The sequence below is a fragment of the Dreissena polymorpha genome, chromosome 14, assembly GCF_020536995.1.
Source record: "Dreissena polymorpha isolate Duluth1 chromosome 14, UMN_Dpol_1.0, whole genome shotgun sequence".
NCBI lineage: Eukaryota > Metazoa > Mollusca > Bivalvia > Myida > Dreissenidae > Dreissena > Dreissena polymorpha.
This window is the reverse complement of record NC_068368.1, coordinates 51,988,383-52,014,278: the sequence shown is the minus strand read 5'-3', so window position 1 is coordinate 52,014,278 and position 25,896 is coordinate 51,988,383. Positions and strand designations below refer to the sequence as shown.

The window sequence follows — 25,896 nt, the reverse complement described above, 5'->3', positions numbered from 1 at the left end:
TTACATTTACCTGTTGATAATCCAAACGTTGCTTTTATCCATTACTGTGATGATAAATACAATTCAGAAAGACAATAACAATGGAAACATACTTATTGTAATTCAGAATTGTATTATTTTGTTGTTTATTCCCTTTTAACAGTTTTGGAAGTTTTTTGCTCAAAATTTTGAGTCCGTCTAAAATGCGTATATGACTCATATTCGAGAATATGAACGAAACGAGCGAATATGAACGAATATTGGAAATATTGATGCATTTTTCTGCAATGTTTTAATCAACAAATTACAGTATAATGTAAAATATATATAATATGTTAAACCTGTTAACATAAATAGAGCAATTTACTAGGCATTATCATGTTTCCAACTCTTAAGTCATGTTCGCGATTATGAACTTTGTTTTAGGCTACACACGACCAACAATATAACCACGACGACTCCACAATACAAGGTTTACAGTCAACTCGTACCTAAGTCAACTCGCACGGTAGTCAACTCGCACATTGTTTGGTCAACTCGCACGGAAGTCAACTCGTACCTAAGTCAACTCGCACGGTAGTCAAACTATTGATGTGTTAATGGGTTCTAAATGAGTTATTTTTGCATAAACACAAATGAGAAATACTTTTAGAGTTTAGTTCAATCCTTTTTATTGGAATATTTTCACAAAATAACACATTTTTCACAAAATATTGTTTACACCATAGTTACATTATCGGCATATTATAATAGACAGTAAAAGTACTTTTGAAAATATATTGTTTAACTATTATTTTAATTTTTATTGCAATATTAACACACATTATCAAAGCCTTATCATGTACAAAAGTAGACATTCATCTATATACTTTTATTTTAATATTTATTTCAATATTTACACACATTATCAAAGCATTACAATATGTAAACTAATATTTGTTAATTAATGAATATGGCATTTAGAATGATAGAACTATGAATTATTAAGAAGTTAATAATTTGTCATACAATAACTAATGAAGATCCCGTTACCTATGGAAAACTTATTGCGCACACTATTAAAAGTAAAAAACGTATAACAATAATGTAAACGTGAGTACAAATACGTATAGCTTAGTATCATATAAACCGCGTATATATGATTATCATACCTACATGTATTTAAACATGGTTGTACGAAAAGATTATTAATATTACAATAATAATCAATCATAATACAATTTTACAGAATCAATTGTATATTTAGTTAATAATTTAATAAAATTGCCCAACATTATTAAAATCTGAACATGAGTTACGGTTCTACATTAATTAATTAAATATTAAATTGTATAGCATGACAAATTAAAATATTTATTTAAGTATTCCATACTACAGCCTTATCTCTAGGCAACCCCTATCAGTAATAGCCTTATCTACCCCTCGATAATCAGTACCCTCATCAGCTCTGAATGACTGACAGATTAGCTGTTTATTGTAATTTTAGGGGTGGGAAATAGGATATGGTGTTTTCAGGTTTTGTTACTTTGTTGACTGATTAGGTGACATATGTTTTATTATTACAATTCCAATTTAACAATTAAAGTGATATTATGGACATTTTTCACTGCTGAATTGAGCTGAACATAATCAACAGGTCAAAAGAGTTAGTTAAAATGTGGTTACTGACCAATTATCTGCAACTCATCTTGCTACCAGTTGTTTTTAAAAGGATATATTATATTCGATATTTTACATGACTCACCCAGTCCTCTAAGCCGAAATGATCCGTAAAACAAAATAGTGTCTTTTTGTCGTATGAACGAATCTGCACAAAAACTAGATTTAGATTCACATCGTAAATCGAATCTTGTGTGTCGTCAGTTGTCAAAACGAAAGTACGGTTGATATTCAAATGCATTATTTTTCTCTTTCCGGGATATTGGTTTAGTATGTTGATGCTACATTAACAATTATAAGTGTATATGAAGTGAAAACACCAAACATAAACAACGGTTGCGATAGACACCTATAAGCTGTAATATGCCTATAATATCACTTTAACATACTAACGTATGAACATTTCAAAATCTTTCATAGCTTATTAAAAAAGTAAAAAATATAAGCTTATATAAAATGTATAACAATTAAATAGAAATTAGCATACAAATAATAATAAAAACAAAAAACATGAACGCGGAAATAGAGCTCTACATAGACTTTTCACTATTATAAATCAATACGAATTCTTAACACGCAATACCTTTCACACCTCTTATACACATTCATATAACCCGTGAAAAACACCGACCACAAGTGTAAAAGAGCCATTAAATGTGACAACCGTATATTCAGATTATTAAAAAAGGACATAATTTATATTATTAATACTTAAAAACTACTTATAAACTACTGATCATATTACATCCTTCATCTATTTCTATATATTTTTTGGGGGGGTGCGAGTTGACTTCAAAAAGTGCGAGTTGACCAGAAATGCCGTGCGAGTTGAACAAAAAACGTGCGAGTTGACTACCGTGCGAGTTGACTCCGGTACGAGTTGACCGGCACCCAAATATAAATGTCACGAAAAACACTTAAATGTTCACTCGATCTTAACAGAATAAATACATTAGGAAGATTTATATTCATAGAAGAATTTCCATATCAAAAATGTTAGAAAACCATTTTAAAACAGCCGATATCTGTTGATATTCGCCCCTTTCGCGAATATGAGTAATATACGCACTTTAGTCGTACCGGGCATATATCAGTGAAAGGGGGGAAAATTACAAATCTTTAGGGTAGGGGTAACCTATGGTCTTTAAATATCGATTAGGAATTTATAAAATGTATTTCTTGTGTTAGGTTTAAGAAAGAATGTTTCAAAATTTTGGAAAAAAACATTAAAACTAGCGACAGCTCCCTTGCAAGGACATTTTTGATCTTCAAAAAGGAGGTTTTCACTTTTGACGGAAGTCAATAGTTCACGCTGCAGAAGCAGAACAGAACTTTGAAGGTAAATTGTCAAAAATCTAAAGGTATGGGCGACTTCTAGGTAAATAAACACATCAAATGGATGAAATTAATGAGTAATGTAGCCAAAACTAGAATTGCATTCTATTTGAATGTACTTTGCATGCAATATAGGAATAAAATAGACATGTATATTATTATCTATCCATTTTATGAGTTAGTTGGGATATAGAGAATGAAAATAAAACTACTTTGTGCATGATACACATTCTTATATGAAAATAATTGATAAAATAAGGGTCACAATGTAGTGTAAAAAAGAGTCTTGAACATGGTCAGTTTTATTTAAAGAAGAATCAAGGACTATTTTGTACACAAAGATGTTTGCCATTTAATATCATTGCATTTAAATCAATATTCAAAATTTGACCAACTTATCTTGTGTAGTTTTTGAGATATGATGTCACGAATTAAATCACTAAAACCGTGACTGTTGGGACAAAAATGAGAAGATACATATCAAGTTTCAGTTATTAGTGTTATGGAGGAGAATTCGTGCTTTTTTATACATTTACATGTACACAATATACTGTTCTATTTGGAAGGAAAGGACAGTCATCTTGTATTTTAGTTTTTGAAAAATAAGTATTAAAACGTAATATTATGTTGCACTTCCTACTTAATTTATTGCCATTTGATAATGCAGTATTTAATAAAATGTACCTAGAAGATCTATATTTTTAATTATTTTATGCAAGATGAAAACCAAAGCAGTAAGAAAAATGATTTCAGTTGAAATATTTAACGGTTTAGTGTAAATATTTTTAAGAATTAATTAAATATATAAATGTGACTGTTGGGACATGTTCCATTGCATAAAGACCATTGTTTTGTGTGTATCTATGCATATTTTACACTACAATGTTACAAAATTATAATAACAGATGTTTGGGACTCATGTGGACCACAGAGTATTACATGTGGAGGCCATTAAAATTTTGTGATCTGTGTATAGTAAATCAGCCGTGACTGTTGGGACAAAAAGTTTCTATAGTTAGTATAAGGAATTTATAAACCTGAAATGTCAAAGACCAGTCTTTTTCTATCAATGGCTGTTCAATTAAGACAATGACATGCATGCTCATATTTAGGGTGATGTTAAAGCAGAAATATGGGCACTTAAAACAACTGTGACTGTTGGGACAAAACCCGTGACTGTTGGGACACATATTCCGTTCAATGTACAGTTGATACTTGTCAGAAGATAAGTTTGACTGAAATATGTATACCTCTGTTAGAGTCTTAAGAATAAGTTAATAGAAATCTGCTATCGTTGTTAAACAGTGAGCATAAGAAGAGACACACCATCAAACCGTGACTGTTGGGACAAAATTTGTGCATTTTAGGACACAAATCTCTAGAATAAAGGAAATATTATGACAAAGGTTAGGATACCATCTTTAGATGGTGCCTAATGTCTAGTGAAATAGATAGGTTACATACATTTAACGCTGCCTGTATTGTTTTTTTCATGCAATATATAATAAAGATATGAAAATGCTCTTTTGGCCTCAATTGAGTATATTTAAAAAAAAACACCTAAAATTAGAAAATGCTTGTTTTTTCTCTCGCAAATGATTTTTTGAGAAAGACAGATAGTCTTGCTACAGTATCAATACAGAATTTAATATGATACTAAAATATCTTTTAACATGCATTTCTTATTTATGAAAAAATAGATGTCACGCTAAAATGGCAGTTTTTTGCAAGTTTAGGCAACTTTAAAGTTTCATAATTTTCAAACGAGTTGGCCAATTTAACTGAAATTGTCAACACAGAAAGAGTAAAACCTATTGAAATGAAAACAAAAACAGAAATATAATTATAAAAATAAACTTTTTTTTAACATGCCTTCATAGCCTGGCTTCACTGAAAAAAGGCTTATTTTGCTTTAGGCCTTAAGTATTTTGCTTTTATAATATTTGTGCATTTGTTTTAAATGGTATTATTAGGTTATTATTTTATTATTTAAGTACTTTGTCAAATATTGAAGTTGATTAATTAGTTTCATTTAATTCTTAGAATTTTACATGACAGTTACTTATTTATTCATGTTAGATAGGATAACTAATTTAATAAAATACAATGGTTTAATTGATAAGAAAACCTTGATTAGAAAAAGGAAATTTAATCTGGTTGGAAGCGTGTCATTGATGGGTATTACAATCAAGCATTCACACCCCTGACGAGGCTTTATCAAAGTGTCAAAACAGATAAACAAAGACTTCAGTTACACACAATGACAAACAATTATGTTGGGCTGGGCAATTCTAATACCTGGTAATACCTGTATTAAACAATTCCATTTTTGTTCACCTGACATTTTGATTATTATTTTTATTTAACTGCCTATAAACATAAGTGTTTCATTCAAAAATATTTTTTTATTCTTGTTATCCATTAAGTTGTTGGATTTTCTGCCATTGAAGGATTAGTGATAGAAATTGTGTTTTGTAATGTTTTGTATTGAAACATATTTAAGTCTGCAAATATCAGTATTCATTTCAAATCCAGTAATTCACACCATTTTATGTTATAATTTTTTAAAATGCTACTTATACACTAGTACTTCATGATTTATTAAATCCACTATAATATCGCTAGTATGGTCCTACTAAAAGGATTTGAAATGTAATGTATTTTTTACAAAAATTGTACTCAGTTCAAGTCCACTACAATCATACAGTATGTTAACTCATTCCATACTACAGCCTTATCTCTAAGCAACCCCAATTAGTAATACTTATCTACCACTAGATAATCAGTACCCTCATCAGCTCTGAATGCCTGACAGATTATCTGTTTATTGTTACCTTTATGGGTGTGAAAAAGGTTGTTTTTAGGTGTTGTTACTTTGTTGACTGATTATGTGACAGATATTTTATTATTATATTTCCCATTTAAAAATGAAAATAGTAATATTATGAAAATTTCGATATCTTGCATAACTTATCAGATAAAAAACATTGGATTATTTCTAAATAATGTATCCAATACCATTATTATTTATTTATACACTTTTTACAAATATAAACTGTTTTAATGAATAAAAACAATCTTAAATATAACAAAAACACATAATTAATTATTTATTGACATAAAAACAATAATAAGATATTGTTAATAATAAAAACAAACATCTGGAGGTGAATTGTCCAGGGAGCAGGGGTGAATTGTCTTGGGGGTGAATTGTCTCCTGGGGGTGAATTGTCTTGGGGGTGAATTGTCTCGCTTCCGGGAGAAGATCAAGGGCAATAGTTTCACAGCCAGCCTTGTCTTTGGTTGTATTTTCAATGCATGTTGCCGATGTTATGACACTGACACAAATAGGCGTTCTTGTGTCACTTTCTGTATTGATGAAATATTAATGGATTTGACTGTTTGCGGCCTTTCGGAACTCGAAATTTGGGCAAAAATATATCCCCTGCCCCCTAAATGAATGTTATCTACTTTTATAATCGATGTTTAGCTCACCTGAGCACAAAGTGCTCATGGTGAGCTTTTGTGATCGCCTTTTGTCCGTCGTCCGTCGTCTGTCGTGCGTCGTCAACAGTTTGCCTTGTGAACACTCCAGAGGCCACATTTATTGTCTGATCTTCATGAAACTTGGTCAGAACATTTGTCCTATTAATACCTCAACTGAGTTTGAAACTTGGTCATGCTGGGTCAAAAACTAGGTCACTATGTCAAAAAAAGAAAAACCTTGTGAACACTGTAGAAGTCACATTTGATGCCCAATCTTCATGTAACTTTGTCAAAATGTTTGTCTAAATGATATGTTGGTTGCGTTCAAAAATGGTTCCGGTCCACTGAAAAACATGGCCACCAGGGGGCGGGGCAGTTTTCCTTATATGGCTGTAGAGAAACATTGTGAACATTCTAGAAGTCACAAATATTGCCCAATCATCATGAAATTTGGTCAAAACATTGGTTGTATTGATATTTTGGACAAGTTCGAAAATGGTCCAGATCGGTTAAAAAACATGGCCGCAAGGAGGCGGGGCAGATTTCTTTATATTTCCTTATATGGCTATAGTAAAACTTTGTTAACACTCTAGAGGCCACATTTATTTTCCAATCTTCATGAAACTTGCTCAGAAGATTTTTCCCAATAATATCTTAGATGAGTTAAACAATGGTAACCTTTGCTTGAAAAACATGGCTGCCAAGGGGCGGGGCATTTTGCCTTATATTACTTATATTGCTTGGCAATAGTTTTGTTCAAACTAAGTAAGTACCAGAATATTCATGTGACACAAGGGTCATAACGGTAAAATGTTGATTGTACCTAACGATTAGTAGAGTTCGAAATACATCTATTGCATTGATGATCTGCATTTATCCTAAAATAAGTATTGGAGCTAGGTGTGGGAACAGTTAAGTAATCAGTCAAATAAGTGATTTCATGAGAATTTTAGTGAATCATTTTAACCGATGTATAAAAGTTACTTTGTGAAAAAGCAATTCATGCAACTTCTGCACAAGTGGAGTGACTCTGGAATTTTCTATCCATCCTGATAGACGTCGAATTAGTGACCGCACTTTTCAAATGCCAATGAACATCAAATGCAATAATCATGCAGTACTTTTCATCTTTCTTTTTGGGGGGCAAATTAATAGGATAGGAATAGGATATTTTTTTATAGATAAACAGTGGTTGATAAAGTGTCTAGAAGCCCAAATAATATTAAATGCATGAATTAATCAATTAATAATCAATTTGATCACTTTAGCGATGTAGCTAAGAACTACACCAAAAAAAGACATTCGCTATCTTTGATCTCATTCATTGAACTCTTTACCTTTCACCAACTCCAACCACAATAAACGCTGTATATCTTTTTTAAAGATATTGCTATGACCTATGTCAATGCGTATTAACACTTTGTTGTACAATGTATATTGGGTACAAATGTCAATGTCATTATAAATCATTGTTTAGTGTATGATTATTAAAAGCCATATTATCATAATCAATATATAAATATATTGATTAGTTCTATGCATATTATTAATTGATTCATCATATTATAATAATTACCTTAGTCATAAAATACATTTAACTCTCAAGTATTTCGCGGTATTTTCTCTTTTCCGCCATCTTGAATGTTTATTATTGTATGACGTCATTCATTGATATTGTGCTTAATCATATGTCATTCATTGAAGATTTGCTTAGTCATGTGACGTCATTCATTGAAACATGTGTATGGCGTCACCTTACTACGAGTATAAATAGGGCCAATCTGTCGTTTGGTTTCAGTTGCGTTTTGGCACTCAATGGATAAGGAAATGGAGAACGAGGTAAGATGACTTAATTTTTTTCTTTAGGATAAGATAACGAATAACATCAGAAACAGAAACAATATGAAACTTGAGACATGATTTTTATGTCAATAATAACCGATATTTAATTAATGCAGTCTTATTTTCTTTATTCAGTAGGAAATGTGTGATGTTGGCACCGTCTGACGGCCACCAGACGCACCGGCATTACATTGGTGTCAGAAGTGGGATTAAGTTTATTGATAAATGACCCACAGAAACGAAATTGTAAAATTGATAAAATGTTGAAATGTTTAATTTCTGACGATGTCTAGTTTTTTTTAAACAAGCTACAGAATACTGAACAGTAGAATCTCCAAATAGAAATGAACACAAAAAATTTTGTTGTTTATTTATTATGACAATGAACATCAAAATCTTCTGCTATTGTGTCCGGTCTTGCATGATTGGATCGTTCCCGTCACGCATCATTGAATCGCTCTGAAATTAGATACAGAATTTATAGATATATTGCATCCATTTCTCACGTTTTGCTCTAAAGATTAAACAAATTTGTTAGTTTTTCCCTTTTAATTTTTATTACAAGATGGAAACGAGATCACATAGAGTAAAACACAGGCCTAAATTGTGTGAAATTAGTGACAATAGAAATGTTGATAGTAATTTAAACATGTAACAGTCAGAGTGTAGCACAACTCTTCATGAAATTGCTACAGCAGGAGTTAGTCAGAATGATAGTCACATTTTGGATAGTTCGATAAATGAGCAAATTTTATCGAAATTGACAATGTTAGATACTTTGTGTAGTCGCATTGAAAATTTGGATTCAAAACTTCTAAATTTAGGCAGTTTGGCTCATATAACATGGTCCCAGCACACAATACTGTCATGCCATCTTTCAACAACAGTAGAACAAGTCATTTGAAATTGAAACCTCAAAATTACAGTGGTGATAACGATTTACAACATTTCTTGATTCAGTTCGAATTGACAAGTGACATTAACAGATGGTCATACAAAGAAAAATCTTTGTATTTGGCTACTGTCTTAACAGGCATGGCAAGGTCACTGCTTTGTGAAATGACTGACTTGGAAAGGCGAGATTATCAGAGCATAGGTGGAAAGTTAAAAGCTCGTTTTGGCAATGAACACAAATCTGAAGTGTTTCGCACCCAGTTAAAATCAAGATTTAGGAACAGGAACGAAACCATTCCTGAATTAGCTCAATCAATAAGAAAAATGACGAGACAAGCTTATCCAACTGCAAACATTGAAGTCATTGAGGCTTTAGCACTTGACAGTTTTATTGACGCTTTAGATAATACAGATATCAGACTTAGGCTAAGAGAAGTTAGTCCAAAAAACATATTTGAGGCTGAACAAATTGCTGTTAAAATGGAGGCTCATAGATTAGCTGACCGACAAAGAAACGGACCAGACTTGAATGTACAGACAAGTCAAAATTCTGATCATACGAGGCAAGAAATAACACAATCCTCATCCTTAAGGCATGCACCTAACAATAACAAGCATACTGACAAACATTCAAGTTCATGGGGACCCAAATCAATGCATGATAGGAATAGGAAATAGGGCAAGTTTAGAGACAATATACCTCACAATCAGTTTAGGAACAATAACAGAACCCCAACTAAAAGTTTTCAAAGAAACGAAAAGTGGTCGGATTGTCGGGATCACAGTTCGACAGTAAAACAAAACGATCCCAAATTGCATTAAATAACTTGGGATCTGAACATGGCTACTGTTTAAGTACAAAATAAGGTGACAATTGTATAGCCATGTTGGTATATGATGGTGCTAATGTTAGCATTCTTAGTAAACAGACAATTGAGAATTTACCATACTTTATTAAACCTAAATAAGAACCAGTTAATACTTGTTTGATGACTGTAACATGAGAGTCAACTCCATTTTTAGGCAAAACTGAAGTTGAAATTTGCATTGGTAAACAAAAGGTTAAACACACATTTTTAATAGCTGATATTAAACAAGATGGAATCTTGGGTTTAGATTTCTTGACTAAAAATAAATGTGATTTGATGTTCAGTAAATGTTACATTATTTTGCATGGTGAAATAATACCTTGTATTTGGAATTGTAACCAAGTTGAGGCAAATTGTTGTCGTATTGCTGTTTCTGAAACTATAGTAGTTCCGCCAGAGAGTGAAACTATTGTCTTTGGGAAAAAATTGGATAAGATTGATAGAAATAGCGTTGGGATGTTGGAAGTCTCTCAAAAATTTGCTGAGAATAGTGGGTAAATGAAAGCTCGTGTCTTAGTTGATCCAAAGGTTGGAAATATTCCTATTCGAATTGCTAACTTTGGGAAAGAACCTCAGAAAATTTATGAAAACACTGTAACGGCAGTTTATGAACCAGTTACTGTAGTTGAAAGTCAATATAGTGATTCAAGTTTTAGTGAGAGTAGTGTTGTGTCAGAACATTTGCAAGAGTTGTATGATAGGTCTTCACAACATTTAAATGAGGATCAGAAACTTAAGTTAAGACAATTGTTAACAAAACATCAAGCTGTCTTCTCCAAGAACGATAGGGACATAGGAAATACTGATTTGGTTACTCATAAAATTGATGTGGGTAATAGTAAACCAATTAAGACCTATCCCTATAGAATTCCCTTAGCAAAACGGGAAGCAGCCCAACAAGAAATTGAAAAGATGGCTGCTGATGGCATTATTGAACCAGCTTGTTCTCCATGGTTATCTCCCATTCAAATTGTGACAAAAGCAGATGGTTCTCTTAGATTTTGCTGTGATTTTAGGAAACTCAATGATGTAACAATTAAAGAAAATCAACCGTTTCCTAGAATGTAAGACAATAGTGATGCTTAAGAAGGTTCAAAATGGTTTAGTTGTTTAGACCTTAGACAAGGCTTTTGGCAAATTTCTATTGATAAAGAATGTAGACCCATCACTGCGTTTAGTTTACAAGGTGGAAAACAATGGCAATTTTGTAAGCTTGCATTTGGACTTTGTAATTCTCCTTCTGTCTTTACCAGGTTGATGCAAATGACATTTTCAGATTTGATTTGGAAGACTCTTGTGTTGTATTTAGATGACATCATTGTGATGGCACGTACTTTTGACGAGGCAGTTGTTAATTTGGAAAGTGCATTTATCAGGTTGAGGAAGGCAAATCTAAAATTGCATCGTAAGAAATGTAAATTGTTTCAAAGAGAAGTTACTTTCCTTGGTCATGTGATTAGTGAGAAAGGGATTTCTACATGTCCAAAAAAGGTTCAAACTGTTAAAGATTGGCCTTCACCAAGATCGGTAAAGGAGGTCAAAAGTTTCATAGGCTTGATGTCTTTCTATAGGAAATATATTCACAATTTCTAAACAATTGCAAAGCCATTACATGAACTTTCTGAGACAGGTGTAAAATTTAATTGGTCGGAAAATTGTAAAGTTGCTTTTAACAAGTTACAAGATGCCTTGATAAACAGTCCTATCTTGTCATACCCTTCACAAACTGACAAGTTTGTTATTGATATAGACTCATCAAATGTTGGAACTGGGGCAGTTTTGTCGCAGATACAAAATGGACAAGAAAAAGTAATTGCTTATTACTCAAAATGTTTTTCAAAACAAGAAAAGAGGTTATTGTGTTACAAGAAAAGAATCAAATCGTGTTGTTCTTGCCATTAAACACTGGCATCATTTTTTGTATGGTCAGGAATTAACTGTTAGAACAGACCATGCAAGTCTGAAATGGTTAATGAATTTCAAGGACTTAGATGGACAGCTTTGTCGCTGGTTGAATGTTCTTTCAAATTACAATTACAAAATTGTTTACCGGCCAGGGAAATTGCACTCAAATTGCGATGCACTAAGTCGTAGACCTTGTTATGAGAGTAATTGTTTGTACTGTGAGAGAATTGAAACAAGGTTTATGGAACAAAACAAGACTTGTGCTAGAATTAGCACATATTTATACCCAAATGTGACAAATTTAAACCCAAATGTAACTAAGAGTCCTACAGATTCCAAGACTAATGAGTTCGTTTTGCATAACGTTAAGTCTTGTAGTGAGATAAAGTTGTTACCACTCGTATTGGTAATATTGTGTTTGCTAATTTTGAGGGATCCGTTGGTTATGATGGTTGTGTGTATTTGTGCTTTGTTTGTAAGGAATGTTATGGAACCAAGTTCTTGTGATACAGAGACCAGTTTTGGGTCAGAGATACACTCCAAAGTTACACCAAAGCCAGACTTAGAACAGGTTAAGAGACAAAAGAAAGTGGAACACCCTGACAAGTATAAACAAAATTCATGCAGTGTTGTTGCAATGCAGGATTTATCAGATTTACAGCTGATTAAATCACCAGAGTGTATTGATAACACATATTGCAAGAAAACCGATTCAATGTGTGTAGTTTAAATGTCATCCCAGTAGAAAGTAGTAGTAATTGTAATGCACGTGAAACTAGTTGTCAAACTGAATCAATACAAGAGGATTCAGTCAATGAGAGATTTAATACTATTGACTTGGAGAATTTTGACCTAAAGGAATTGACAAGGCTACAAAAGGAAGACTCTATACTCTGTGTAGTAAGAGGCTAGTGTAGAAAGTGGTATTAAACCAGATTGGAATGATGTTAGTGATATATGCCCCGATGTTAAGTATTTGTGATACAGATGGGATTCATTGTTCTTAGAAAATGAGGTATTGTACAGAAAATGGGAACACGAGGATAGTAGTTTGTTTGATTTGCAAATAGTTGTTCCTAATAGTCTCAAGGAATACATTTTATATCAGTTACACGATAGTGTTACTGCAGGACATTTAGGTGTAAAGAAAACTTTACAAAATATCAGAAAGAGGTTTTTCTGGATAGGATTGCGTAGAGATGTTGAAACGTGGTGTAAGAAATGTACAATTTGTGCAAGTAGGAAGTCTCCTCAAATGAAAAATAAAGCCCCAATGAAACAGTTCAATTGTGGTGCCAGATGGGAAAGAATTTCATATGATTTTGTTGGTCCTTTTGCACTTACGAAAAATGGAAATAATTATTTGATGGTTGTCGTTGACCAGTTTAGAAAATGGACAGAATGTGTTCCATTACCAAATATATAAACTGCTACTGTAGCAAATGCTTTGATAGAAAAGGTCTTAGAAACTTTTGGTATGCCATTATCAATTCATACCGACCAAGGTGTTCAGTTTGAGTCCAATTTATTTAAAGAATTGTGTAATCTCTTTGGTATTCAGAAAACCAGAACTACACCATATAGACCACAATCAAATGGTGGTACTGAAAGAACGAACAGAACGAATACTAGCATGTTGACTTCGTTTGTATCACCATTTCGTGATAATTGGGATCAATATTTACATTTCTGCTTGATGGCATCAGGTCATCTGTTCACTCTGCTACAGATCACACCCCATATAAAATGATGTTCGGTGACGACATGGGATTGCCAATTGATCTTGTTTTAGGTCATCCTTCAGTTTCTGAAAATAGACTAAATGAAAATGGCAATGAGTACATAAACAAATTAAAGGAAAGGTTCTATGATGTGCATAATTTTGCCAGAAATAAGCTCAATCTTTCAAAAGATGTAATGAAAAAGAACTACGATTTGAAAGTTAAATTACAAACATACGAAATTGGTGATAAAGTTTGGTATTTTAACCAACAACGTAGAGTTGGTCTTAGTGGAAAACTGGCACAACAATGGACTGGACCATGTTTAGTTATTGAAAAAGTAAACGATGTTCTATATCGCATTCAAATTAACAATAAACCTTAAGTAGTTCACCATGACAAGCTGAAAAAGTATTTTGAAGGAAATTATTTATCAGGCAATGTATCTTCAATATAGCTTTATCTTGTTATCAATATTTTTTTATATTTTTTTTACAAAAAAGTTATACCTGTCTGGTATGTGCAGACATTTAGTTCCCCACCAGAATAAAATGTTACAACCACGTGGTGGAGCAACATTCCGGCGTATCATGGAAGTGCATGATATGCTGTAAAGTATTCCATAGGAACACACCCAGCAATGGGCCATGCCACAACAAGAAGGAAGACTATATTCGGTTCGCCCAGACTATAGGCGAACGAGGGGCGGAAGCTGAAATGGTCCTCAATGACTTTAAACTCAAGGTGCCTTCGCTAATTAGGGGAACGAAATATGTAAGCCAGAAAAAGGTCAGAAGATCTCGTCGTGAAAGGGCAGATCTTGGATGATCATGATTCAACGCGTCGGGTGGCTACGAGACCCACACCTGTGTTTTCCGGCAAACGTTTACCTGAAGATCACCAAGTAGAAAATCAGGATAACTGGAAACGAGCAAAGAAGAGCAGCTTATCGCTTTCATCCCGTTCTTCAAGTGCTGCTTCCGTCTCTTCCTCCTCAGACGATTCATCCATTTCTCTGAAAGGGAAAGAACCCTGTGTTGAGATTCAGGAACCGGAAAAGGTAATGGATCAACCAAAATCAACTACACGAGAAATTGAAGTAAGCAGGCAAGGAAAAACTGAATTGATCGAAATAAATGTGGGAGGTCAGTTGTTTACTACAACAAAACCAACAGTTGAAAACTCTAACATCAAGTACTCAAGCTTTATTGATCGTGACCCAACTTACTTCGACATTATTCTCAACTATCTTCTTTTTTAACAGCAACAATGCCACATCTCGTTGGAGAATTGGCCTGCATCAGCCTAGAAGCAAGATTTTATGGGTTTAATTCGCTCGTAAAAATGTGCGAGGAAAAAAGGTCGAATTTAAAATTGTAATCAGTTTCCTTGGATGTTGAAAATGAAATCGAGTTGAATTTTAAGAACAGATAATGTTTCTTTGTTGTTTTTTTAAAGTTAATGTTGAATAATATTTATATGTATCTATATAGTTATAATTCATCTGTCACAGACGCCGACAGTACTTCTTAAAATGTTATTTGTCTTAATGGTCACTTGTGTTTATGTTCACATGTTATGCATTTATTAATTATTATATTCATATGTAATAAACTGTTTATGAAATTATTGCTTGCATACGGATAAAAATCCGTTGTAGGAATAAGTGAAAATGCTATAAATGAATTACCTTTTGATTTATTGGATAATTGTGAATGAATGATGAGTTTGAATGTGTGATTGTGTTTGATTATGAATTTATGATAAAGGTTCTTTCAAACAAAGAAATGTGTTTATTATTGGTTACATTGCATACAAAAAGCATTGCAGATAATATATTGTTTACTTACTATTCGTAGTTGATGATAATTGATGAGACAATTATTCTTCAAATAGCCGGATTTCAATGGATAAGTTGCAGTTGAAAATGCTGTCGCCATTTTCTTTAAATTTGTAAAATGGAAATGCCGGAAACGGAAGTGAAAGTAGAGTAATTAACTCTAAGATGGAAAATTAAAGAAAAGGTTCGGTTACATACTACCATACAAATAGTACTTTCAAACTTCTTATTGGGGACCAATTCCTATAGGAGGGGGCAATGCTATGACCTATGTCAATGCGTATTTACACTTTGTTGTACAATGTACATTGGGTACAAATGTCAATGTCATTAAAATCATTGTTTAGTTTATAATTATTAAATGCCATAGTACCAAATTCAATATATAAATATATTGATAAGTTCTATGCATATTATTAATTAATTCATCATATTATAATAATTACCTTAGTCATAAATTACATTTAACTCTCAAGTATTTCGCGGTATTTTTTCTTTTCCGCCATCTTGAATGTTTATTATTGTATGGCGTCATTCATTGAAATTGTGCTAAATTATATGTCATTCATTGAAGATTTGCTTAGTCATGTGACGTCATTTATTGAAACAGGTGTATGACGTCACCTAACTACGAGTATAAATAGGGCAAAACTGTCGTTTGGTTTCAGTTGCGTTTTGGCACTCAATGGATAAGGAAATAGAGAACGAGGTTAGATGACTTGATTTTTTCTTTAGGATTAGATAACGAATAACATCAGAAAGAAAAACAATATGAAACTTGAGACATGATTTTTATGTCAATAAAACCAGATATTTAATTTATGCAGTCTTATTTTCTTTATTCAGTAGGAAATTTGTGATGTTGGCACCGTCTGACGGCCACCAGACGGACCGGCATTACAATATTTCTTGTTTAATGTCATAAGAAGATGAGAAGACAATGTTATCTTTATTGTGTTGAAGATCATTTGCCTAACATAATTTTTTTCTGCAACACTGAAGTGACTATGGCAAAGATTATCTTTTTTGATAGCAAACATTTTAAATTATATACATGCGCTATGATAATACAAACTTTTGTTATTAACCTCATTTGATAAAAGACAAACAAGACATTTGTTACAAACAAATTATAAAAATTTTAGAAAAAAAAGTTAGTATACAAAGGTGAAACTTCAGCTGCCCCAGCAGCACGGCATTCCAATGTCTAAGGTTAATAAGGCTCGATTGGTCATTGTCGGCTCGGGTACTACTTACATGTACCCCGGGTACACATAAGTATACTTACATGTACCCCGGGTACAGTAAATACACTAAGACGTACCCGGGGATTTTAACGCTAAATCGGTCGTTGTCGACTATATTTTTAAAATTAATTATGTTCATATTTATGTCAAATTTATGTTAAATTCCCCCTTTATTATCGAAACTCCTACTCAAAAAACATGTTTATGCAGATATTTTATGCCCCCCCTTCGAAGAAGAGGAGGTATATTGTTTTGCATATGTCGGTCCGTCCGTCCACCAGATGGTCTCCGGATTTTAAATCAAGAACGCTTAGGCCTAGGATCATGACACTTCATAGGTACATTGATCATGACTGGCAGATGATCCCTATTGATTTTCAGGTCAAAGGTCAAGGTCACAGTGACTAGAAATAGTAAAATGGTTTCCGGATGATAACTCAAGAATGCTTAGGCCCAGGATCATGAAACTTGATAGGTACATTGATCAGGACTGACAAATGACCCCTATTAATTTTCAGGTCACTAGGTTAAAGGTCACGGTCACAGTGACTCGAAACAGTAAAATTGTTTCCGGATGATAACACAAGAATGCTTACGCCTAGGATCATGAAACTTCATAGGTACATTGATCATGACTGGCAGATGACCCCTATTGATTTTCAGGTCACTAGGTCAAAGGTCAATGTCACAGTGACAAAAAACGTATCCACACAAAGGCTGCCACTACAACTGACAGCCCATATGGGGGGCATGCATGTTTTACAAACATCCCTTGTTTAAATAGAAGTTTGATTCGTAATTACGGTAATCGATAGCGCGTTTTACGACATCGGATTTTGGGCGGGAATAAAAGTTGGGTACAGCTTTATATCGGCCGGATACGTTTTAGTATATTTACCGTACCCGGGTTAAATGTAAGTATACTTACATGTATCCGGGGTACATGTAAGTAGTACCCGAGCCGAGCCGACAATGACCAATCGAGCGTTAATAAAAGGAAATGACCGCAGACAGCGGCTTTACCAGCTATATTGCTTGTAACGCATCAGATGACTGAAGTACAGTGATATTGAACATTCAAAGTAGTGATGTCAAAATGTAAACCAAAAAACATTAAAGTTTACTTGAAACATGAAAATGACCATAACAACTAACAATCAATTTAATAAATTTATGTTATTTCAAAGTGCATTATAAAATTATGCAAGTTTTAACTTATCCAATTTTTCAGATATTGCCATTCAGCCATTTTGATTTTCTGGAAAACAATTGCACATTTTGAGTGACCAAAGCTAAAAAAGGTTGCATTGCATCATGTGATAACTTATATTTTTTTAAAGTGCTGATTGTACTTAATTAAGTCCAATTTTCATAGTGATATTCTTTTGCATAAGAAAATTATACCAGATTTAAGTATACCCATCTTGTGAGTGCATGTTTTAAGCTAATTTTGTTTTCCTCAAACTCTTCATTGTTATAGCGACTAAAAATGAAAACATATACCATGGATGATATCATAAATAGAATTATTTTATGTGCTGATTGAGTTTTATGGTTTCCCATATTTTCTTAATGATGTTCCTTGAAACAATCGAATTAACCTTTTACCACTTAGATATGTATTTTGATGCATTACATGATTAGTCGTCACATGGAAAGTTAAATTTAATTAAAAATCTTTCTTACTTCATTCAAGTTTTAAAGGTGTCATTTCCACCCCTTAATTACTGATGAGCAGCAAACAGCAAAATTTAAAACCTGAACAGACTGCAAGTTACTCCCAGGCTGTTCTGGTTTTATGCTGTTTGCACATAGCCATTTTCACTTTGCTTCTAAGTGGGAAAGGGTTATACAAGATTTCATTTACCCCATTTTTCACAAACTTGCTATCAGCCATTTTTACTTAAAAAAAACCTTCCATATTTTCAGTGATTAAAGCTATACAAATGATGCTTGAATCATCATAACTTTGTTCTCGAAATGAATTTTATTTTATTTTGCTCACATTTGCTTAGTGAAATTCCTATATAACATAAGAAATGTACTACAGACTTTTTATCCCCCGCCAAAGGCGGAGGGATATTGTTTTGGCGTTGTCCGTCCATCCTTTCGTAAGTCCGTCTTTCCGTCTGTCTTTCCGTGCGTCTGGAGCCATATCTTGGAAGTGCTTTGGCGGATTTCATTAAAACTTGGTATGAGTATATATATGGATAAGAGAATGATGCAACCTAAATTGCATTGTACACCATCTGTTAATAACAGAGTTATGGCCATTTGTATCTTGAATAAATGCTTTTTGTGTGTCCGGAGCCATATCTTGGAAGTGCTTTGGCGGATTTCATTGAAACTTGGTATGAGTGTCCAGAAGCATATTGACGGGTGATATCAATTCAGCGAATTTGCTTGTTATCCCCTGCCATAGGCGGATGGATATTGTTTTGGCATTGTCCGTCCGTCCGTCTTTCCGTCCGTCCGGCACGTTTGTGTCCGGAGCCATATCTTGGGAGTGCTTTGGCGCATTTCATTCAAACTTGGTATGAGTAGTATGTATATGGATAAGAGGATGATGCACGCCAAATGGAATTGTGCACCATCTGTTAATAACGGAGTTATGGCACTTTGTATTTTGAAAAAAATCTTTTTTGTGTCCGGAGCCATATCTTGGAAATGATTTGGCGGATTTCATTGAAACTTGGTATGAGTATATTTATGGATAAGAGGATGATGCACGCTAAATGGTATTGTACACCTTTGGAAAATAGCACAGTTATGGCTCTTTGTATCTTGAAAAAAATGCTTTGTGTGTGTGTCCAAAGCCATATCTTGGAAGTGCTTTGACGGATTTCATTGAAACATGGGTATATATATGGATAAGAGGATGATGCACGTTAGCGTTGACCATTAGTCCAGAAAACGTTTGTGTCCAGAAGTATATTCGCGGGAGATATCAATTCAACGAATTTGCTTGTTTATCATAATTTGCAGGTGCATCAATAAGGGCAAATGGCAATCATAACTGGAAGAATGTGATAAACTTGATTTTTTGAATAAATAATTATATCTTATGATGACTGAAATTAATAAAAAATAAATGTGCTAGACAGACATAGACTCAGTCTGGCAATACAAGGAGGGAGATTATGGGAGATTACAGTTGACAAGGGTTATGGCTATTGTATTTCAATGGAATTAAAGCTCAAATTCAACCTGTGCATGTTTATTACAGTAAAGTAATTTTAAGTATAATATGATAATGGTTCATAAGTATTGAGTTCTTAAACAATGAACAACTGAGCATTTCTCAGTATCTAAATTCAATTTAAGGGCACACAGAGAAGGATTCCTTTCCTCCTTTTTTAACTTCCTAAATATCCATCAAAACAACTCAAGAAAGATGTCAAATTGATACCAGTTACCAATGTTGTGTAATATTTCTTACAGAACTGCCAATTTTGTCATCTAGTTTATGGCTATTTGGGTGTTGAAATGTGCCTTATCAGTTGATGTATCTCAAATTTATTATAGCAGACACAGTATGGTGCCAGATATTAAGAGATTAGCCGTCACAACTTAAATCAACTTTTTATAATAATTTAAAAATTTATAATTTGACTTCATTCTCATTGGCAATCTTACTCTCTGTAAATTAGTATAAATAATGGTTTTTTATTTTGTTTAGTTAAAACCATTGAAGAATGTGCTTAATTAAAAAAAGTGCTTAAGGAAGGTTTTAATAAATTGATAATTTAATATATGATTTAATTTATAAATTTAGTTTTGATACAAGAGTCATTTAATAATTAATATAAGAATTTAATTATCCCCACGCGTTTTGAATAGCGTGGGGATATTGTGGTTATCTCCGCCGTCTGTCCGTCCGTCCGTCTGTCCGTCTGTCCGTCCGTCCTGGCCACTATCTACTCATACACTATAAGCACTAGAACCTTGAAACTTACACAGATGGTAGCGATGAGCATATGTGCGACCCTGCACTATTTGGAATTTTGATCTGACCCCTGGGTCAAAAGTTATGGGAGTTGGGATGGGGACGGGTCAGAGATTTTCATTATTTTTTTTAATGTTATTTTACATTACCTTCTTCATTTCTACACCGATTTACTTCAAATTGATACTGAACATCTCTTATGACAATATGGTCAATCTCAACTATGCATGGCCCCATTACCAACCCTGGGGCGCCCCGCCCACATAGACCACGCCCATCCAAAATTGCCTTTTACAACAATTTCTTCATTTCTCGAGCCATTTACTTCAAATTGATACTGAACCTCTCTTATGACAATACGGTCAATCTCAACTATGCATGGTCCCATTACCAACCCTGGGGGCGTCCCGCCCACATAGGCCACACCCACCCAAAATTGCCTTTTAATACAACTTCTTCATTTCTATACCGATTCACTTCTAATTGATACTGAATTTCTCTTATGACAATACGGTCAATCTCAACTATGCATGGCCCCGTTACCAACCCTGGGGCGCCCCGCCCACATAGGCCACACCCACCCAAAATTGCTATTACTATAACTTCTTCATTTCTACACCGATTCGCTTCTAATTGATACTGAACTACTCTTATGACAATACGGTCAATCTTAACTATGCATGGCCCAACCCTGAGGCGCCCCGCCGACATAGGCCACACCCACCCAAAATTGCCTTTTACTATAACTTCTTCATTTCTACACCGATTCACTTCTAATTGATACTGAACTACTCTTATGACAATACGGTCAATCTTAACTATGCATGGCCCCATTACCAACCCTGGGGCGTCCCGCCCACATAGGCAACACCCACCAAAAATTACGCATTATAGTTATTGATTTTATACGTGTAACTATTTATTATGCTGTTTATTATACAAAATGGTATGTCTAACTAGTACCTTAGCTATGTTTATGTTATAAGTTTTATGTTATAAATGTATGTAACATTAGCAAAACTGTTTTTAGAAATCACCTTTTAAAGCATGCGTACTTAAATTACATATATTAATCCTCAACAGAAGTTGCCATTAATTTTGTTAAGATATTGATCCATGTGTATGAAACTTATGTGTACTTCAATAACATATATTAATCCTAAACATATGTTTTCATTAATGTGTTTATGCTTTTATTCATGGGTATGAAACTTATTTGTTTTTTTCCATGTATATCTAAAAGCATTTGGAAACATTTTTATTATTATTAGTTTGTTAAAGCTTTGATCCATGTATATGAAACTTAATTGTTTTTTCCATGTTTATCTAAAAATCTTTGAAAAAATAATCCTATGTGTTACCGCCTCAGATTGACATCCGTTGTTGCAAACTTCATTGTGCAAAGTTTTAACTTACAATCTCATAACCAGCGCGTTATAGATTGCTTAGTTAATTCTACTATTACATGTATACATTTGAAACTACTCTATGTCCAGCATACGCTATTAACATGCACTTATGATCACATGAAAATAAAAATAATCTTCAATAAGAATTCTAAAAGTAGTACATTTAGTAATCTCTTATATAAATAAAAAAAAGTTATTAATTTCTTAATAACATTGTATAAGCTTATATCTGCATTTAAAAAAGGGGAATGAGACAACAAAAAATCTTTTAAATTGTTTATTAAGAATTAAATCAACTTAATATTTTTAATAACATTATAATGATCGATATCTGCTCTTTAAAATACTGCGAACAATACTTTATTTAAACATAACTTTTTGAAATTTTGAAATTTTTGAAATTAACTATTTACTGATTGAATATGTCTGTTTATCTTTGTAATGTTCAGCAAAGCTGCTGTTACACATATTGTCTTAATTACTTTTATGTTTTTCTTAGTTTATTGTGTGTTTTTGTTTCCATCCACTATACGTAGATGATGCTTATGCTTTTTTCTATGTCTCTATCGGGGACCAGTCGTTTGTTTTGTCACCTTTGTGATTACTTTTACTTTATCATTTCTATGGAATATTCATCCTCTTGTATCCCTAATTTTTGTTTTCTATTTCTATTTATATGTATGGATATCTTATGTCTGATTATAGAAAGCAACTGGACATGTTTTAAAATAGAAACTAACTGGACAAGCACACACAAACTATTATTTACAACACCCTTCACCATTTTCAATGATTAAATTATGCACTTTGAATGTTAAAGGGCTAAACAATGAAGAGAAACGCATAAAACGCTTCAAATGGTTAGACGAAAAAAAAGAGTATATGCCTATTACAAGAAAGTCACTTGACACATACTTTAGCACATACCTTAAAAGATGAATGGGACGGAGATATCTATCTCAGTGGACAACATTCTAATAAACAAGGCATTGTCTTTCTGATAAAAAATAATATGGGAATCACAGTCGACAACTTTATCGAAATAATAATTGGCAGACAAGAAAGTATAGATATCAAAATACACGAAACACAACTAACATTAATCAACGTTTACGGCCCTAACATAGATGAGTCCACATTCTACGAAACATTACAATCCTTTATAATTAATAACCAAGACAAAAACACTATAGTCGGTGGTGATTTCAATACTGTTCTTAACCCATTATTAGATAAAAAGAATAGAAACCTGTATACTCATCCTAAAATTAGACACATTTTAAATAACATAATTGAAAACTACAATATGATAGACATCTGGCGTACAGTATATCCAAACGAAAGCAAATTTACCTGGCACTTAAACAAAAAACCAACAATATTCTGTTGATAAGACTATTTTTTAATATCTGAATCTCTTTGCAACATTATTGACACATGTAACATAAAACCAGGATTTATGACTGACCACTCTCTGGTTGAACTTAAACTACACAAAATACAACCCGAAAGAGGCCCAGGATACTTTAAAATTAATAACAGCATCCTTTGAGATACACAATATCAAACGCAAATAAAACAAGAAATATCCAATACAGTTCAAAATAATAAAGATGCAAACCCAAACACCTTATGGGAAGTAATAAAAGGAAATATACGTAATACAACAATTAGATACACATCTTTTAAACAAAAAGAAACACACACACTTGAAACTGAAACTATCAAATCTGTTGAAACACTTGAAAAACAATTACATGAAACAAAAACAAACGATACCAGAGCAATTGAAGATGAAATAACATTAAAAACAAACAAGTATTAGAAGGAATTTATCATACACATCTCAATGGAATAATACTACGAGCACGTGCCCAGCATGTTGAACACAATGAAAAAAAAACACAATACTTCGCAAACATTGAACAACGTAGAAGTGAACAAAAAACTGTAAACAAATTAGTAGTCAATGGCGAAGATATAACAAACAGAACTCAAATACTAGAAGAACAACGTTTATTCTTCGAAACCCTCTATAAACGAAAATATGTTGAAAATAACACCCTTTTGAAAAAATACACACCATGCTTTGAATCAAGAGGAAAACTACCGTGCGACGGATTACTTAATGAATATGAATGTGGATTAGCACTAAAAAAATGCAAAATAACAAAAGTCCAGGATCTGATGGCATCACAATCGAATTTTATAAAATATTCTGGAATGATATTAAAACGCATTTAATTAATTCACTTAACTATTCATTTAACAACGACAACTTAACTATGCTACACAAACAAGGTATAATAGCACTCATTCCAAAACCTGGAAAAAACTTAGAATCCTTATCAAACTGGCGCCCGATTAGTTTACTGAACAATGATTATAAAATTGCAACTAAAAGTATATCAAACAGAATTAAACAAATATTACCACCAATCATTTCAAGATCTCAATCTGGTTTCATTAAAGGACGTTACATTGGTAAAAACGTACGTCTGATACAAGAATGCATAAATTATTTCAACCAACCAAACAATTCTGGCCTCATTTTCTTCGCAGACTTCGAAAAGGCTTTCGATTCACTAGACCATTCGTTTATGTTCTCCTGCTTAGAAAATATGAATTTCGGCGAAAGTCTTATTATTATAATAAATGGTTCAAACTATTTTATACCGATATTAACAGTATAATTATTAACAATGGCTTTTTCTCAAACAGTTTTAACATCGAACGAGGGGTAAGACAAGGATGTCTACTTTCATCCTCGCTATTTATTATATGCATCGAGTAACTATCACACTATATCCAATCAAATAAACAGATAAAGATAATTTCGCTAGAACCTGACGAAGAAATTAAACAGTCCTTATTTGCTGACGATGCAACATATTTCTTAAATGACGGTAGTGACTCATTCAATAATCTTATAGAATCGCTAATCCATTTTGGAATGGCATCAGGTCTTAAACTTAACAAAAGTAAATGCACTGTGTTACGAGTAGGTAAATTTTAACAAACTAATATTCATCTTTAAAAAAATGAAATTTAACTGGACTTCAGATGAAGCAACAACGTTAGGAATAACCTTTACAAACAATGAAAAATGAAACAGTTCTTAAAAACATATTGCCTAAATTACAAAAATTCAATTTTTTTTTTAAATCATGGCAGCATCGCAAACTTACACTTATCGGAAAAAACACCGTGTTGAAAACGTTTGCACTTCCTGAATTAATTTATATACTAACAGTTCTTCCAAACCCACCAAATGACATTATTGAAGATATAAAATCAGAAATATTTAATTTCATATGGGACGGTAAACCTGATAAAATTAAGCGAACACAACTAATTCAAGCAGTAGAATATGGGGGTATCAGACTTACGGATATAGATTCATTCCTGAATGCAATCAAATGCAGTTGGGTTAAAAGATATTTAGATAATACCAATACGAGTAAATGGAAATTATTCTACCAGAAAATTCTTAAAACATATGGTGACTCCTTACTTTTTGCATGTAATATCGACAAGAATATCTTAGATGAAATTTCAACTAAAAACATATTTCTATCAAATGTTCTATCGGCATGGTGTAAAGTTACTCACAATTTAGAAACCAAAATAAACAGTAAAATCATTCTATGGAACAATAAAGACATAAAAACTAACAATAAAACGTTTTTCTATAAACATTGGTTTGAACAAAACATAAAATATGTAGATTAATTGTACGACTACAGAATAAACGACTTCTATCC

The 25,896-nt window shown here is 32.9% G+C and overlaps 1 long non-coding RNA gene across 2 annotated transcripts; it reads right to left on the bottom strand.

Annotated features, from left to right (window-relative positions):
• Positions 1-8,659: 8,659 nt before the first annotated feature.
• On the bottom strand, positions 8,660-15,640 carry LOC127858894 (uncharacterized). Of its 2 annotated transcripts, XR_008039180.1 has the most exons (5): positions 15,541-15,640; positions 14,919-14,995; positions 14,581-14,705; positions 13,655-13,787; positions 8,660-8,760 (listed from the first exon to the last, which is right to left on the bottom strand). It is a non-coding gene; the product is annotated as an uncharacterized LOC127858894 (long non-coding RNA). The 2 variants fall into 2 exon arrangements; XR_008039181.1 differs by lacking the exon at positions 13,655-13,787 and having other exon boundaries at positions 8,692-8,760.
• Positions 15,641-25,896: the final 10,256 nt, after the last annotated feature.